Below are 15,453 nucleotides of genomic sequence, written 5' to 3'. Positions count from 1 at the left end.
CATAAGGATGCACCGGGTGTCTTGCATATTCCACCTTGACATGATCAGGTAGAGTGCCTCCCTCGAAAAGAAACTTGACGCTCGTCGAGTGACCGAAGCGGTGAAAATCGATGACCTTCACTGCTGAGGACAGAATCCTTTGTAGCTCTTCGTTGCTGATGTCAATTGTGACATCGGAAATAACACGTGCCCTAGTGCAACCACCATCCACGATGAACGACCAGACCTCTGTGTGTCCTAATATGCGCACAGTTTACATTTTTCTAAGGCGGCCTGCGTCGTTACTTCCACTGTGACTATCTTTTTCTTGGTGTTGAAACGTACTTCGTTAATTCCTTCCAGAGCCACATTACCAAGGTAGATGTTAAGAATCTGTCTGTGTACAGAACTTAAATTCTTCGAGACGTCAAGAGGCACAAAGGCAATCCTGTAAATCGGAGTAGGAAATCCGTTGGGACCCCGCTCACTCATATTTTTGGTTGTATTGTGGTATTTTGTCTTTAGTCACTTGCCCTACGCAGCGGTGTAGTCGTTGTCCATTGGCTCGTTGTTGAAGAAACGGGAAACGGACATCTCCCTGTCTACGTGGCAAGCCTTACACTATATCCCTGCGGGATACAGTGCGAAGAGGCATGCTGTCTGTCATTGCCTGGAACGGCTTCTCGCCCAAGAAGCACAATTAAGCCTCCACTAGGACAACTATCGCAGCAAGGCAAGAAGCTACGCTTGCTCACTTTTGTAAATCTTTAGTAGAGTAATGCCAACTCAGATCAGTTATCACTAAGTAGACCAACAATGTATACACAAAGAAATAAAATATATAGAGCGAACAGCATGAAAAACTAACCTAGATAACTGGATCAAATATGTGAACAGCATGAAATAAAGAGGTGGACAAGCGGTTGCTATATAACGAAAAATGCAAAACGACCGACTAATCGGCTACCTGGCATTGCATTATGTGATGTGTAGTGCCTCATAGCAGTTTATCAGTTGTGGCCAGCAGCATGCTAAAGAAACATGACGAGAACAGTCGTGACTTTACTGATCAATAGAATAGAGAAAAAGAAATTGTTGGTACACCACACAGTCATCAGACTAGCCATATGTGAAAACAATAAGGAAATGAGTTGGTGGTGAAGCCATGTTCTCTGCTCCTTTAAAAACTTTCAAGCCTGCGAATTCTGTTTTGCAGAAGCCCCATGGATGTGGTAAGCACTGCAACCCATTTCTGTAATGCATGGAAAAAAATTTACTCCATTCCTTCATCATGCAGAAAAAATATAAACTGGACAGACAGACAGGTGCCTTCACGGATATGGGAATGCTGCAAAAATGGTAGCAAACTGGCCCTAACTGGCAATCTTGCTGAACATTGTGTGAGCTGGCCAACTATTTTGCTTGGCAGAAACAGAAATGGTTTCTCAATGGTGACCTGTCACATGGTTTAGCTGGGATGTAATCTGTGTAATGATGGTATTTGTTCCTTCTGTATGATGGCACATAAGCATTCATCACAGGCCATAAACCACCTGTTGCTAGTAAGTGGTGTGTCTTCCCCCCATCTTCTGTGCCCCATTTGTGCACAGAGATGCAAGGGTCTAGAAAAAATGCTGGAAAGTTGGGCGAACTAATGGGTTCTTTTTTTTGTTTGTTTCTTTTATTCAGCACAAAGAAATTGAAAGAAATGAAGAATTAAAATTACCACATACAGTTATACTTGCCATTCTCTGCTGTGCAGCACACAATTCTAGAAGCGACGACTACGCAAGAAAATGGTAGCACAGCTTTAAATGTCTTCATTATATGCTTCGAGTTGCATTTTTAAAGCGTAGTGTAGCTTTCAAGCATAGCAGACTACAGGGCGCCCTGCGGGCTTTGGTCCAGAACTGGCATCTAGGACTCCGGGAAGCAGGTGGAACCGTTAACCTGGTGACAAGGTCCTTGCACTAACCAACCACTGACACCTTAGAGCTCTAAGGCTGCCGCAGATACCTTTGCCATCTGCCAGTTCTTAACGAAACTGATTTTCGTTTGGATATGCTGATAACAAACAAGCTTTGCAACAAGCTCACAAGCAAACATGTTTGAAAACTTATCTACAATCAAATTTGAATGCAGAAGCAGCAGCAATCGATTCTAATGAAAGTGTGTCCAGCGAGTGACTCGGACAATGGTCGCAGATGTCAGATTGGCAATCTTTCGTAAAAGAGAACAAGATGTTCATTTTATTGGAATTATCACATGCATTTAACGATAAGAATTTTTTACTGCAGAAATTATAAATATAAGCTATCTTTAGTGGAGTTCCAACTTTCCTCAAAATTTCCTTGAAAAACACGGGAAAAAGCTTCCTTTCCTCCTACTCAAAATTTTCTGAAATTTTGCATCCCTGTAATTGCGCACCACATTACAAAAAAAAGGGGGCATCTAAAGTCTGGTGCGCATCTGTCTCCTGGCGGGACGAGCGTCCATTACGGTGCTCTTAGGAAGCGGTCGTCGATGGGAAACCGATCCAGGAAACAGCAAACGTCCCTCAGAAAGAGAAAAGTGAAGGAGAGGAAGCGTGTTGGTTGGTGGTGAGAAAAAAATTACCGACGATTACGTTACTTCCTAATGCGAAATTTGAGCGCAGCAAATAAGCTGTTTCACCTTTTCGATAGATTGAGGCAAAGAAATCGAGCAACACATGTATGCGCTATCACAGAATTTTTTTTTAATTTTTCACACGTATTTCTTTAACAAAGACTCCACTAACAGTTCTTGACAGTCATGAAGGAAGCTTTGTGGTCGGAGAAATAGACTGATATATGTTCGACTTGGTACACCAATGCTTGATTCTCAAAGACGAGATCTATACAAGTGCCTCGCGAGGTTGTCACAGCCGTGGGACGCGTTACGAGCGAGAGGAACGGGATGTTCTCCCGCATAAGTGTTAGGAAATTGCTGTTTGTCTTTATGTCAACATTAAAGTCCCCCACTACTAACATCGGTGTGGATCGATGGACGGTTAATGCGAGTTCCAGGAAGTGCACGACGTCTTTCGTGAGTGCGGTAGCGGACTCACGAAAGCGGTACCAGTCGGTCGCTGCTAGCGCTGGGGGGATGAAAGGGGGGCGGAGCTGGTTGCGAGGCCGACGATAACGCCGACGACGACGCGAAACCCAGGAACGGACGCCAAAGAGCCATTTGTGTAGCCAGCCCTCCTCCACAGTCTCTCCTCCTCCCTTCCATCATCCTCCCTCGCCCGGAGAGCCGACAGCGCGCATGCGCGGCGGCGGAGCAGCAGATTCGTCGGCGAGCTGGTTACGAGGCCGACGACAACGCCGACAACGCCGACGACAACGCCGACGACGACGCGAAACCCAGGAACGGACGCCAAAGAGCTGCGCTCTAAAATGCAACCTGAGATAATACTCAGCTACCCAAGAATAGGTAGAGCAAGATGACTGGTGGCATAGCCCGAAGGGAGGGGGGGGGGGAGAGGGGCTTCCCACTCGGCAGTGTCCCCCTCTCCCTCACCTGTAAATTCATGTGTTCGTATGCAGCTTGCCCATCACACCCTCCCCCACCCTCCTCTCTCTCTCTCCGTCCCCAGTCGAGTGCGTGCACCCTCCCCCATCCCCCTCCTAAAAAAAGAAATAAAAGAAAATCTCGCTATGCCATTGAGGAGGACTAAAGACACCCTCCCCCAGAAAACTCCGGAGGGGGCTCGGGCCCCGGAACCCCCCGTAGTCGGCGCCTACGCATTCATGATTTCATTGTTGCCCCTACGTTGTGCACAGTTGTAACCATGCTCATGGGCGATCTTGTCAAATTAACAAAGTGAGCTGATACTGGAGACGGTGTATGTAGCACATAGCCGAAGCAATGAGTCTCAAAATGGCTACTGCACATTTTAAATGAATGTGCCTTCACTAATAGGGTGTTTGGCTAAGTTGCTTGAACAACAATCGTACTATTGTCGACAGTCATCATGCGATGGTTTCGGCCGTAATTTCTAAATGCTCACAACTGAAAGGTAACAAGCAGAAGTGAAAATGAAAGTGTTGATTCTGCAGAACAATGCAAAATCAGCACGAAGGTGTGCACAATGGTGTGAAATTCACCAAGAAAGAATTCTACATTCGGGGCGGAAATAACCCGACGTACTACACTAGAGAACAGAGTGTGTGCATACTGTAAGCGCAGCCCTGTGCTAGGAACGTCAACCCAAAAGGGATCAACAAAATTTGAGATTGGTCACAGACACGTGAGGGAAAACAACTGCTAACATTCCAGACAACCAGTGTCATATTCTGAAGTGCCCGTTTTGGGCCAATACAAACAAATTTTGTTTACACAGCTAAGCTCGCCGATTCAAGGCCTTTCTTTTGGCATGTTTTTCTGAGCCTATGACGAAGACCAGCTGGCATGAAAAATGGCCAAATAGGAAGCACTGAAACTTTCCTCGAGATCTACCAAGGCCAGCCTCCAATGCAGGAAGCGCTGTTTGTTGGGCAGTGACATTATCTGCTCGCTTGTCTCCACGACCTTGATTGATGTATCGATGGGACGAAAAGACACCGACATATAGCAAGTGAGCTATGCATATATCGGGTAAAATAGTGCGCACTGCAATATCAGCCTCCCAATAAAGAGGAGACACAATGGCTTGCTTGCGCCCATTTCTTATTTTAAAAAGAAGAATACTAATTAAAGTGCCGATCTGTGTCACGTGACTGTTCATCGATGGCAAGATCGATCGACGCCACCGTCACGCTGTGCGCGAAGCTGAAACGCACTGCCGTGACAACGACCTATAATGAGAATGTATTTTACAATGCGGTCTCCTGTTATTTTCACTTGAGCAGGTGGCTTGCTACCTGACGAAACGCAACAGAAATGTTCCCACGTGGCGTAGCATAGATACAATCACCCCTGCGAAATGTTGCAATGATGAGAAGTAATATGACCACCGTCGCGGTACCACGAGCAGTTTTGCAACCACCTGAACGAGACAAAGAAAAAAAAAAAGTGCAGACTACAGAAGACCGAGCTAGCGCACCGCTAATGCACTGTCGAAGTAAACGACAGGTACGTAGCAGCTCAATGATAGGTTTGCGTTCTCGACACTGTACATGTAGGTGCCAGCGCCGTTGGGCCTTTCAGGTGCAGAGCTGCCATGGGAACCGCAGGCCTAGGCCCGACATGCGCGATGCAAGCGTTCTGCATGACCTCATCGCGTGCAGATCCGTTGACAGTAACGGGTTTCCGGGCGCGACGCAGGCGACGTCCCTAAAGTAAACACGAGGCAACCTCGCCGCTTCCCAGGAAACGGCGCCGGGACACGCTGCAACACGCCACGACTCGCGAGCCCACAGCACACGTGCCCAGTAACGCGCGCGCGTCTACACCACCAACCCCGATGTTGCACAAGATTTTTGTTGCTACGAGCCTCTTCCCCCCCTCCGTCACCATGCCCCCTTGTGCTGCTGAGGGCCACGTGCACGACTACGTGCAACCGTTGGGAGGAGCGTCCGCGCTACCGTCTTGGGTTTTCGAGACAACAAAGACGTGCGGGGGGGGGGGGGGGAGGCGCCTGGTGGTCTGCCTTCCCCACATGTCTGCGCGCATCAGCTGTGTACGTCTGCAGCAAAATCTGCGCCTTTGTGCGTGTCGCGCGGCAAGCCGCAGGTCTGCGCACGAGAGCAGACGTCTCGCTGCAAACACCAGCAATGAAACGCGGTAACGCAGCAGTTAACGATAATACGGTTTCTCCCTCGGCCGAGCTGATTCGTCAGAGGTTACATCACGGACACCAAGTTCGCAACAGCAGTAGTAGAGGGAGTTGGCGCGCCATGCACGTTGGCGGGCGACGCTTGCAAACCAGCGAGGGCAAACTAAGAAAGAAAAAGAAATCTCGTCTCGGCCGAGTCTGCACAGAAATGCGCGCAGGCCTCATGTGTCACGACGCACGCAGTGAAAGTGCCGCAATATGCAGCCACTCGCCATGTCACAACCTCTGGCCAGGTGCACCCGATTCTAGGTAGAACAGGCACGAAACGAAAACCACACGCGCGCAAAATACGCGTTGCAAGCTACGACCGAAACCATTAGGCCTAGACAACAGTTGACTCTAAAATAAATACGGGAGGCGAAGAATAGCAAGCGTTGTCTTTATTTTTCGTCTCTTGTAGCACAGCTGCATAGACGCCTTTCGAAACTGCCAAGAACAGACATCGCGGCAGCCACCTTTGTCGAACGGCAACTGCGACGCGCACAGTTATCGTCCGCCAAGCGGGAAGCGATGCTCAGCATCGGCCGATAACGATACGCGTATCCAAACTTCACGCTACATCGCTCGGCTCAGCGAGTCGTTACGGCGGCTTCCCGTGTTTATTCTGTCACCACTGAACGCCCGACCCGTACAGGTAGCATTGGCAGGCAACACAATGAGAACGCCTTCACAAAGAACGCACGCACACCAGCAGCAGGCGAGCCTGCTTCTCTCGCCGCGAGCGTCAGCTGATGGGGGGACGCGGGCACACTTGCCTGTTCGTTTCCGCCTCTACACGAATGATCGTAAATGAGCACACCTTCAACACCGTGCCACTGACGGCGCGAGCCTGAACCACGAGACGCTCAGCTGCGTCGTTATTCTCCGACATCGCCACAAATGGGCAGTGTGAAAAGCAAAGTAGGCACTTAGCAACAAAGGAGAACGCGCTAGAACAGCGCGCCAGCGTTCACGGGAAGGAAACGGTCTCCGAAACGGAGATCGGTGCTTATCGCGGGCAAATGCGCTGCCAGAAAGCACAAACCGCTCGCGCTATTAGCAAAACGTGATACACGAACTGCGTCGCGGATTTGTGGCGGACCGGGATCTCGATCAACCTCGGCAAATTGTGCGTCGTACAAAGGGCGGCGAGCATAGTCTCCGCGAGGCGGTTTCTTGCGCGAGTTCCTTTTTTATATATTTCGCGCCAAGCGAAGACCAAAATTAGACGGGAGTTTCCAACGCGGAAATGTGCCGTTCGAGAGCGGTCAGGAACGGAACCGTACCTCAGACGACCGCCCGAAAATCGGCCAGCTCCATGCAAAGCCTCACGTAGCGGGCGCGTAATTACGTTTGCATAATACGCAGATATCCGGAACCGCAACAAAGCACTGCGCGTTGGGGTGCCGTCGTGAGTTACAGAACCTCGCGGCCTGGCCAAACGGGTTCCCCCCAATCATCGCACGCGGCCTGGACATAAAATACAGTACAGCAGGGCCTACTGCAGATATTACAAAACAAAGAAAACGCGAAATGGCCATCCTCGCAGTGAACGGTCTTTTGTGCCTCCGAGATTCGAACGACCGTGGCCCCGAATGCAGTGCGACTCGGCCGGCAGGTAACCGTAGGCTTCAAGCTCACTCCCTCGATCAAAACGACCACCGAAGATGCAGTTCGAGCCCACGGGACAAAGGTCAGCAGCAAAGCCAAACAAAGACCCCCGCTGGTGGCACCGAGGTTGATCTTCGCATAAACAGTGATCGCTCGGTTCGCCGAGCAACTCTTGCTTACCAGCCACTCGTCCGAGTGTAAATCCATGGGTAGTAGCTCGGCGAAACGGCGTATCCAGACGATTTGGGCACTGACAAGGACCGTTTACTTCGGCGAGACACACTGCGTTGTTTTGGTCGTTTTGGTCGCGAGGCGACAACCAGCTGTTCCTTACGCGAGGAGCGATTGCGCAGATGCGTGTCAAAAGCGAGACCGCTCGGCGCAGGCAACAAACAGCGACCTCGCCGACGCTACGGGCGGGAGCAGCCAATCGGAGCGGCCGCTGGGCGCTCTCGGCCCGTCGCAGAGCAGGGCATTGGCCCTCGGGCGAAAGGGCCGCTTTCGCGGGGCAGCCGCTTTGCCGCGCTCAGCGGGCGCTTGCGCACAGCAGTTGCCCAACGTGGCTTCGTAAATAAAACGCTTCTTCATCTAACGTAAAGACACCAACAAATACAAGCGCCATCTAGGTACAGTAATATAAACTAAAATATGCATTTATTTACAAAGAAGTGGTTTTTATTTAGAAAAATAAAATCTATAGGCTACGCATAAGCTTGTAAATGGTCAGTATTGAAGTTGCAAGCATGTGAAATTTTGAAGCTAGGAGTGTGTGGGCAGTGTTACAACTAGTGTAGTCAAAGGGTTCTGGCGCTCCGAGGGCCACGATCGCTGGTTGGGAGCGCCTTATTTTTCGCAGAATTCAAACAAGTTGTTTTCTATCGAATGCGGTTAGTACGGGGGAACGAACCAGTTGAGGAGTCACGATTCGCTAGAAAGGACCTCCCCTGCGCGAAGGCAGTGGGGAACGCGCAACCGAAAAGCCGCGTGCGTTGTTGGGGGGTTGTATGCGCGTGCCCGTGTGTGAGCGCGCAGTTTCAGGAGGAGGGTTCAATGTTCGCGCCTCCACCAGCACGTTGGTTCGGGCCTCGTAGAAGGAGCTAGGAGTCGAGGGTGGGCTGCCAGTGCCTTTGGTCGGCTTTTCTGTTAGCTCTTGTTTCCTTCTTCGTTTCAGTTGTTTCTATAATCGGTTCGCTTCTTCCCTTTTCTACTTCCTCTCCTGGTTTCCATGCACGGAGAAAAGAGCGGCGCGCTCAACTGCGCCCGAATCCCCGGGCGTGAACTGTACGCACTTCCCTTTCTTCCGTTCTAGCTCCCCCCTTTCCTTTCCCACCTCCTTCTAAGCCCTGACAACCCGCCCGCAGCAGCTTCGCGAACCGTGAATCTCCTTGCGCGCACTTCCTCTTTTGTCGGAGCGCACTCAATACAAGACCAAGTACGGAGGGTAACAAGAAAAGAAACCGCTCTTTTGAAGCGGGTTGCGTTTCCCGCACGGCTTCCAACGCGCGGAGCCATTGACAAAAGCCGCGTGGCCGCTCCCAGGTTATTTTCTTTTGAACACGTTCATGAACGGCGTTCTTTCATTGAGCAGCCAACACGGGAGGTACCTTTTCTTCTACTTCTTTTTTTTTCACGCTCCATTATAATCCTTCTACCACCCCTTCAAGCAATGTGTGCAACAACCGTACGTTGCAACTTTAGTCTACATCGCTTCTGAGTCGAAATAATTGCGTCCGGTGCACATAACGTCTCCCTGTTACAGAAATGTTAAAGTTATATGGCATGAAAGCTCGGCCTTTGTTTCGTATGCACGTGTCCGGCGCTCCGTGGCGAATTGGGAATGAAGCAGCCCTTTGACCTTGCGCACAGTTTGTTCTCAAACTGACGTTTCTTCAGCTGCGCTAACGTTGTGGTTATTCCAAACAAATTTATTCGTGTGATTGTCTTAACGGCATGCACAGGTCTACGGACAAAGCAGCACGACGCAACGTCGTCTGCTGCTTTATTTTCCGAGCACTTAGTATTGTGCTGCCACCTCTCGAATAAAAATAAGACTGCTCTCACGCGTAACAGTCACAAAGCACAGCCTTTGAGAGTTGCTGACGTTACTTCGAGATCACCATCGCCGGGCTTGCGATTTGGACACCACCTATACCGATAAACTTGTTGTATAACCAATACTTTAAACCTTGCAATAAATTAAGATGCTGCTCTACTACTATATGTAGCGTTACTTTGTACTTGAGAGAAATTTTTGTAGCAGTGCTTATGCAATTTGTTTCTGGTTTTGTTTCGGTAGCTCAGAAGGCGGCATATGAGGTTCTAGGGGGGCAAACACATACAATACTTATTTCCGTGTAAGCTCCCTGTACAATCGGGGCCCATTATCGATAAAAGCAGTGAATAATATGCGAAACACAGCGACACAGCTGCCATTGGCTGGCAACACTTCAGTTTGGTAATGCCGTATACCTGTGCCGTAGGGTTATTGCAACTGAAAGCTGAGGCACCGTATCGCAGCATTCCAGGGTATAAAATCTCCCTTCAGTTCAGTGGAAAGGAGGCCCTCATACCAGCAGAGCGCACGCACCCTCATATATATATATATATATATATTGGCGGGCGCGGCGTTTTCAAGAAAGGAAACGCAAGCAAAGCAGATGACGATTACCCTCTAAGAAAAGGTTGCACCCTTTGAGTCGTATCTTGCCACACAACAATAAACGTCCTCTGTCTTGTCGGCATTTCCTTTCTTTAACGCTGCGAGCCCGGTACTTCCCAGCAACGAACGGCATGCGCGTTATCAGCATGACATAGCATTGCCGACAGGAAAGTAGCGGGCGCGGCGTTTTCAAGAAGGGAAACGCAAGCAAGGCAGATGACAATTATTGCTGTGCGGCAGATATACATCCCGAAGGGTGAGGAGGATGTAAAAGTATTTTAGAGTGTACCAGATCCCGGCACACTGGCTCTCTCTCTCTCTCTCTCTCTCTCTCTCTCTATATATATATATATATATATATATATATATATATATATATATATATATATATATATATATATATATATATATATATATTTATATATATGGGATGAGAGGGGTTCTAAGTGCCGCACGCTGCATGGTCCCGACGTAACTGATATATAGGAGAGATGGAGGAGTTGTGGTAAAAGAAAACTGAAATTTTATGTATGTCCGCAGTTTCGAGAGCGGAACTCTTTTCAGCAGTTTCAATGTTTGAAAACTTTGAAACTGCAATTCAGGAGATTCACAGACACTTGCGAATATAAACTCTAAAAAGTAGTTTAGAAGTAGAAAAGAAGTAGCCCGGTACTTCCCAGTAACGAACGGCATGCGCGTTATCAGCATGACATAGCATTCCCGACAGGAAAGTAGCGGGCGCAGCGTTATCAAGAAAGGAAACGCAAGCAAGGCAGATGGCGATTATCGTTGTGTGGCAGATATACACCCCAAAGGGTGTGCCTTTGTCTAAGAGTGTAAGAGTGTACGACTCAAATGGTGTAAACTTTTCTTAGAGTGTATGTGGCAGCGCAGTGACAAATTTAGGCCTTATTAAGTTCAGCACAGAGAAACAGGGAATTATGATCTTTAATAAAGAGACGAGTAATTACGTGGTGTCAATTAATCAGCAAGTTATACCCACACTCAAGCAATATGAGCACTTCAGAACGAAGGAAAGCCTTCAAGCACCCACCAAGATAATCTGAAAGTAAACCGGGGGAGGCGGAATGCAGCAACGATGAAACATAGAGCACTTTGGAGCCGCAATACACTTGAGGTGGTGCGTGGAATCTGGAAAGGAGCAATGGTGACAGCACCAACGTTTTCAAATGCCATCCTATGCTTAAAATCGGATATCTTGTCTGGGTTGGAAGTTAACCAAAGATCGGTAGGCCGGTCGGCTTTTGGAGCCAATGGTAAAGCCACAAATTAAGTGGTGCAGGGTACCATGGGTAGTGCATCTCTTAAAGTCAGATACGTGCAGAGCAAAATTAGTTTTGAAGACTGACTCAGAAACATGGATCAAAATAAATGGGCGGCTAAGGTGTACAAGTATCTGCACGTGAAAGCCATGGACACAGAATGGATGAAGAAGCCAAGAAAGCTGGCAACCAAGTACAGTGTAATTCAAAGTGTAAATAGACATCCAGCAGTCATGAAAAAGAAAGTGAGAGAAACAGAGACAGCGAATTTGATGCAAAGAATTAATGGAAACGAAAAGGACCGCGGATATTTACACGAATGAGAAGAAAGAAATTAGAAGGGAAAATGTGTACGATAGTACAAATGGCAGTGCCTTGTTATTTGAGGCTGCCTAAGGACAAAAACATACCGGAGCAAATATTCGGAACTAGATGAAGCATGTGCATGCTGCTGTAAAAAATCCGGACGCCACTTATTAGCACGTCCTAGTGGAATGCGAAGTGATTCACCCATTTAGACCCGTAGGTGGCGTACACCTTTCAGAAGCGCTTGGATGTAATATGGACGGAAGCATCAATCTGTTAGCAGTCGAGATAAGCGAGTATAGTGCCTAGAATATACTGGCTAGTGTGCCGTGCACCAGCTCTTTTCAATGGACGAGCGTGGCGCCGCCTGCAATGAATGCCCACGATGGCCGGCAGAGGTCGCTGCCACACGGGTGGGTGCAGACTGCGCGTGTCGTCTGCTTCGCATATCAGTTTCGCAGTTGTTGCGTCGGTTTCTGTGTTTGCGTTTTTAGTATTATTACAGAGTTGCGTGTTTGTGCTTGGTGTTGTCAAAGAGTGAGTGCGTGGCTGTTATGTTCGTGTGCCTGTCATTGCGAGAACTATGCGGCGGCGGTGAAAAAATGCCGAAGCATGAGACAGTGCAAGGAGAGGACCTGCTTTGTGCCGTTGTGTGGAAGCGGTTACCGCTCGAACAAAGGGCGTGTATCCTTGTTCACTCTACCATCTGATACGAAGCGGCAGCAGAATGGGCAAGAATGATCAGGAGAACGGACAGAAGGCCGGCACCAACTGCTGCGGTTTGTGAAAAACAGTTCGAAAACAGCTTAGTCGAGCGCGCGTTCTCTATCACCGTGAATGACGTTGTCTACGAGATACCCCGCGATAAAACACGCCCACAGTGGAAGTATTCTTCCATCGTGACCACGCCTGAAACCCTAAGCTATACCCACGATATTTCCTGAGTTTGCTAAGCATTCAGCTTACTTTTCCTGAGTGCCAAGGGGAAAAAAGAAGAAAAAACGAGCAGTAGTGCTTTGATCTACTATACTGCAGGTTATGTTGCACGATAGATTACTGCCCAAAATTCTTGACCACATTGTGCAGGCTTCCTTTGCGTAAGTAAAGCTGAAGCTAGTACAGACGCTGCTTCACTATTGCACTACGCATTTTGACAATGGAGGCCTTGCTTGTCTATCTTAGCCAGACGTCAACCGCTGCGAAGGCCGGGGAAGATGCTTTTACTGTGTTCTTCGGCAAAAACAAGTTACATGTAGCGAGTATAGCTGATTTTTCAGGTTAGCTGCAGACAGCTGGCCTTTCCTCAACCAGGGTGCCCAGAGCATGAAAAACCAGCTTTTGACAGCAGTTGCAAAGTTCTTTGTTTTCTTGAGGTTTCGTTTTTTTTTTTTTTTTGTAAGAGGCATCAACAAAGAGAGGGAAGCGCAAAGGCAACGGCAGAAGCTCCTGAAACTGCGTCACTGCGCGATCTATTCGTGTATGTGTGCATTATCTCATCTAGGGCTGTCTTAATATGCCTGCGATTGACTGTTGTTACGCATGAATAAAATCGTTGTTACGCTTAAATGAAATATCTGTTTCCTATTTTTGTTCACGTATATCAGACATAAAAAGAAATCTGCACGTATTTACCAGGTATAAAAAAAATGTATAGTGTACACGGAACACCACGTACGTGCAGTCAATTTTACAGGCATTTTCCTATCCTCGGGGCCCAATGGGAATTATGAGGAGATGGGTACATGGTTTACAAACCATCAAAAACATTTAAGTCTATGAGGACAACAATAAGATAGTAGGCAGAAATAGCAGCAAATAAAATAAAAAGAAAGAACACAGAAATTCAAGTCATTTCAAAAGATGATCGGTTACAGCGGTTTTGAATGGTTATGCATTAATATAACATCAATAGAACAGTAACGTAACCTTAGAATTCCCTTACTTTATTAGAATGAAAAATGTAACCTGAAACGTACCCTTAAAAAGTTACGCTGCCATCATCGCTAGAATAAAAAAACAAGTGTCCTTAGCTATCGCCGAAGATATACACGTACGAAGGCGAAAGCCTTGTAAAGCCTACTATAATTCACTCTAATCCTTAATTAATACACCTATAATCCCTCTAATTCAGCCTTATCCCCTTAATCCAATCACTATAATGAATAATTAAATTTGCTAATCATTTAGCATCTCCTATAGGCGGCTGGACATGCTTTGGTTCGTTTCTGGCCTTCCTTGGATCGTGTGATATGTTCTGTACCTCGCAACACGGCCTTGGAACATGGAGATCAAGGCATTTGCCTTAGAAATTACGTTTCCTCTTCGCCAGCATAGAAACACATCAGCTTCCCCGCTCGAAGCCCAGCTGAGCTAGCACACGCTTTTCACGCAAGCGACAAGCGCTAGAGAAGCCTGTTGTAATCGAAACAAACCCTGATTTATAAATCAGCTGCCCACATTTGAACTGTGCTGCTGCTACAGCTTAATAAAAATAAAAAGCGCAGCAGCCCGCTTGCCGATGCTGTGGAAACACAGCGGGCTACGAAGACCGGATGGTGCCGCGGCACCCACCTGCACTGCAGCGCCCCTAGTGGCAGCCGCCAGCATTCATTGCATTTGGTGCCAACCGAGAGGCCGCGGACGGCACACTAGCCAGTATATTCCAGGCACTATAAAGCGAGATACGGTTATTGTATTGGGAGAAAAAAAAGAAAGAAAAGCAGAGAAACGAGTGATACGACAGGGTCTGTTACAGGCATAGGTAGCTGTATAAGGTAAGGTCTGAGGAAGAGAAAAAAAAGAAGAGTAAGGAGATGCATACAAATATGCTAGAATGAAAAGTATGTATAGCATACCTCATTAAATCAAGCAAGATAGTTGACTATTTGTCACCGCCCGTTTCAAAGGGGATGCCAATACGAGCGCAAATCGACATCATCACAACGCCCGATGCGCTTCAAAGAAGGAATACAGCTGACAAAGAACAACGAAATAGAACCGCTACATAGCTATCGCAAATATGTCCGCGAGGACATACAGTGACGCCATCTTCCGGGAGCGCGCCGCTGACGTGTTATGAGGGATAACACAGCGCGCTGCTCGTACTTTGGCTGCCGGCGCTCAATACGCGCGGGCGCTGCCCTGGACATTTCCGGAAGTGACTTCAATACAAAGAAATTTGGTAGCTGCCAGATAACTGATCCTGGGCACGCATTGGTCCAGGGCAAACTGAAAAACACAGAACGTTCTACACACAACTTGACGCAAAGCGGAAGAAAAAAAAAAAAAACACGAGGACAAGAGAAGGCAACGAAGACACAACGCTTATACTAACCACCGAATATTTATTACACATGGTTACCACATATATATACCGTCGTACAACTGGAAGAATAGCAGTACCTACTAGTCCACCAGTCTGTTCTCTTGTTCTACGCACGCCGTATCTTCGCAAAGTACGATGCAAGGTTGTTATATACTCGTGCAGTCGTCCCAACGGAGTGCGCCGAGCCGGATGCATGCAGTCGCCGCGAACTGTATACAACGGACGAACGGATTGTAAGTAAGCGTCGCCGTCTGTTGGTTCATTAGGAGATCCGTTAAAAACCTAAAATTGCCAACGATAACGAACAGCGTTGCGTCGTACAAAAAGCAAATGAAGCACGGCGTGCGCATTTCTCTATGGAAAGGACACGTGCTACGGCATGCACCGCTTCGCTTAGTTTCGGGTACTGATATTCTAGCTCTACTTTCTGCCAGAGACTTAATTGGAAGGAGCGCGTACAGTCGAAGGACATGGACATGGACACTTACATTTATTGAGTAACGCATTGGTC

At 48.0% G+C, this 15,453-nt stretch overlaps 1 protein-coding gene across 1 annotated transcript in view; it reads right to left on the bottom strand.

Annotated features, from left to right (window-relative positions):
* LOC139056279 (protein yippee-like 2) overlaps positions 1 to 7,867 on the bottom strand; it is a 38,668-nt gene extending 30,801 nt beyond the window's left edge. The window contains exon 1 of the mRNA XM_070534380.1: positions 7,550 to 7,867. The gene's annotated coding sequence lies outside the window, so the exon portion shown is untranslated. The remainder of the gene's footprint in view (positions 1 to 7,549) is intronic.
* Positions 7,868 to 15,453: the final 7,586 nt, after the last annotated feature.

This window comes from Dermacentor albipictus, chromosome 2, assembly GCF_038994185.2.
Source record: "Dermacentor albipictus isolate Rhodes 1998 colony chromosome 2, USDA_Dalb.pri_finalv2, whole genome shotgun sequence".
Lineage (NCBI taxonomy): Eukaryota > Metazoa > Arthropoda > Arachnida > Ixodida > Ixodidae > Dermacentor > Dermacentor albipictus.
This window is presented reverse-complemented; position numbering and strand designations above follow the sequence as displayed.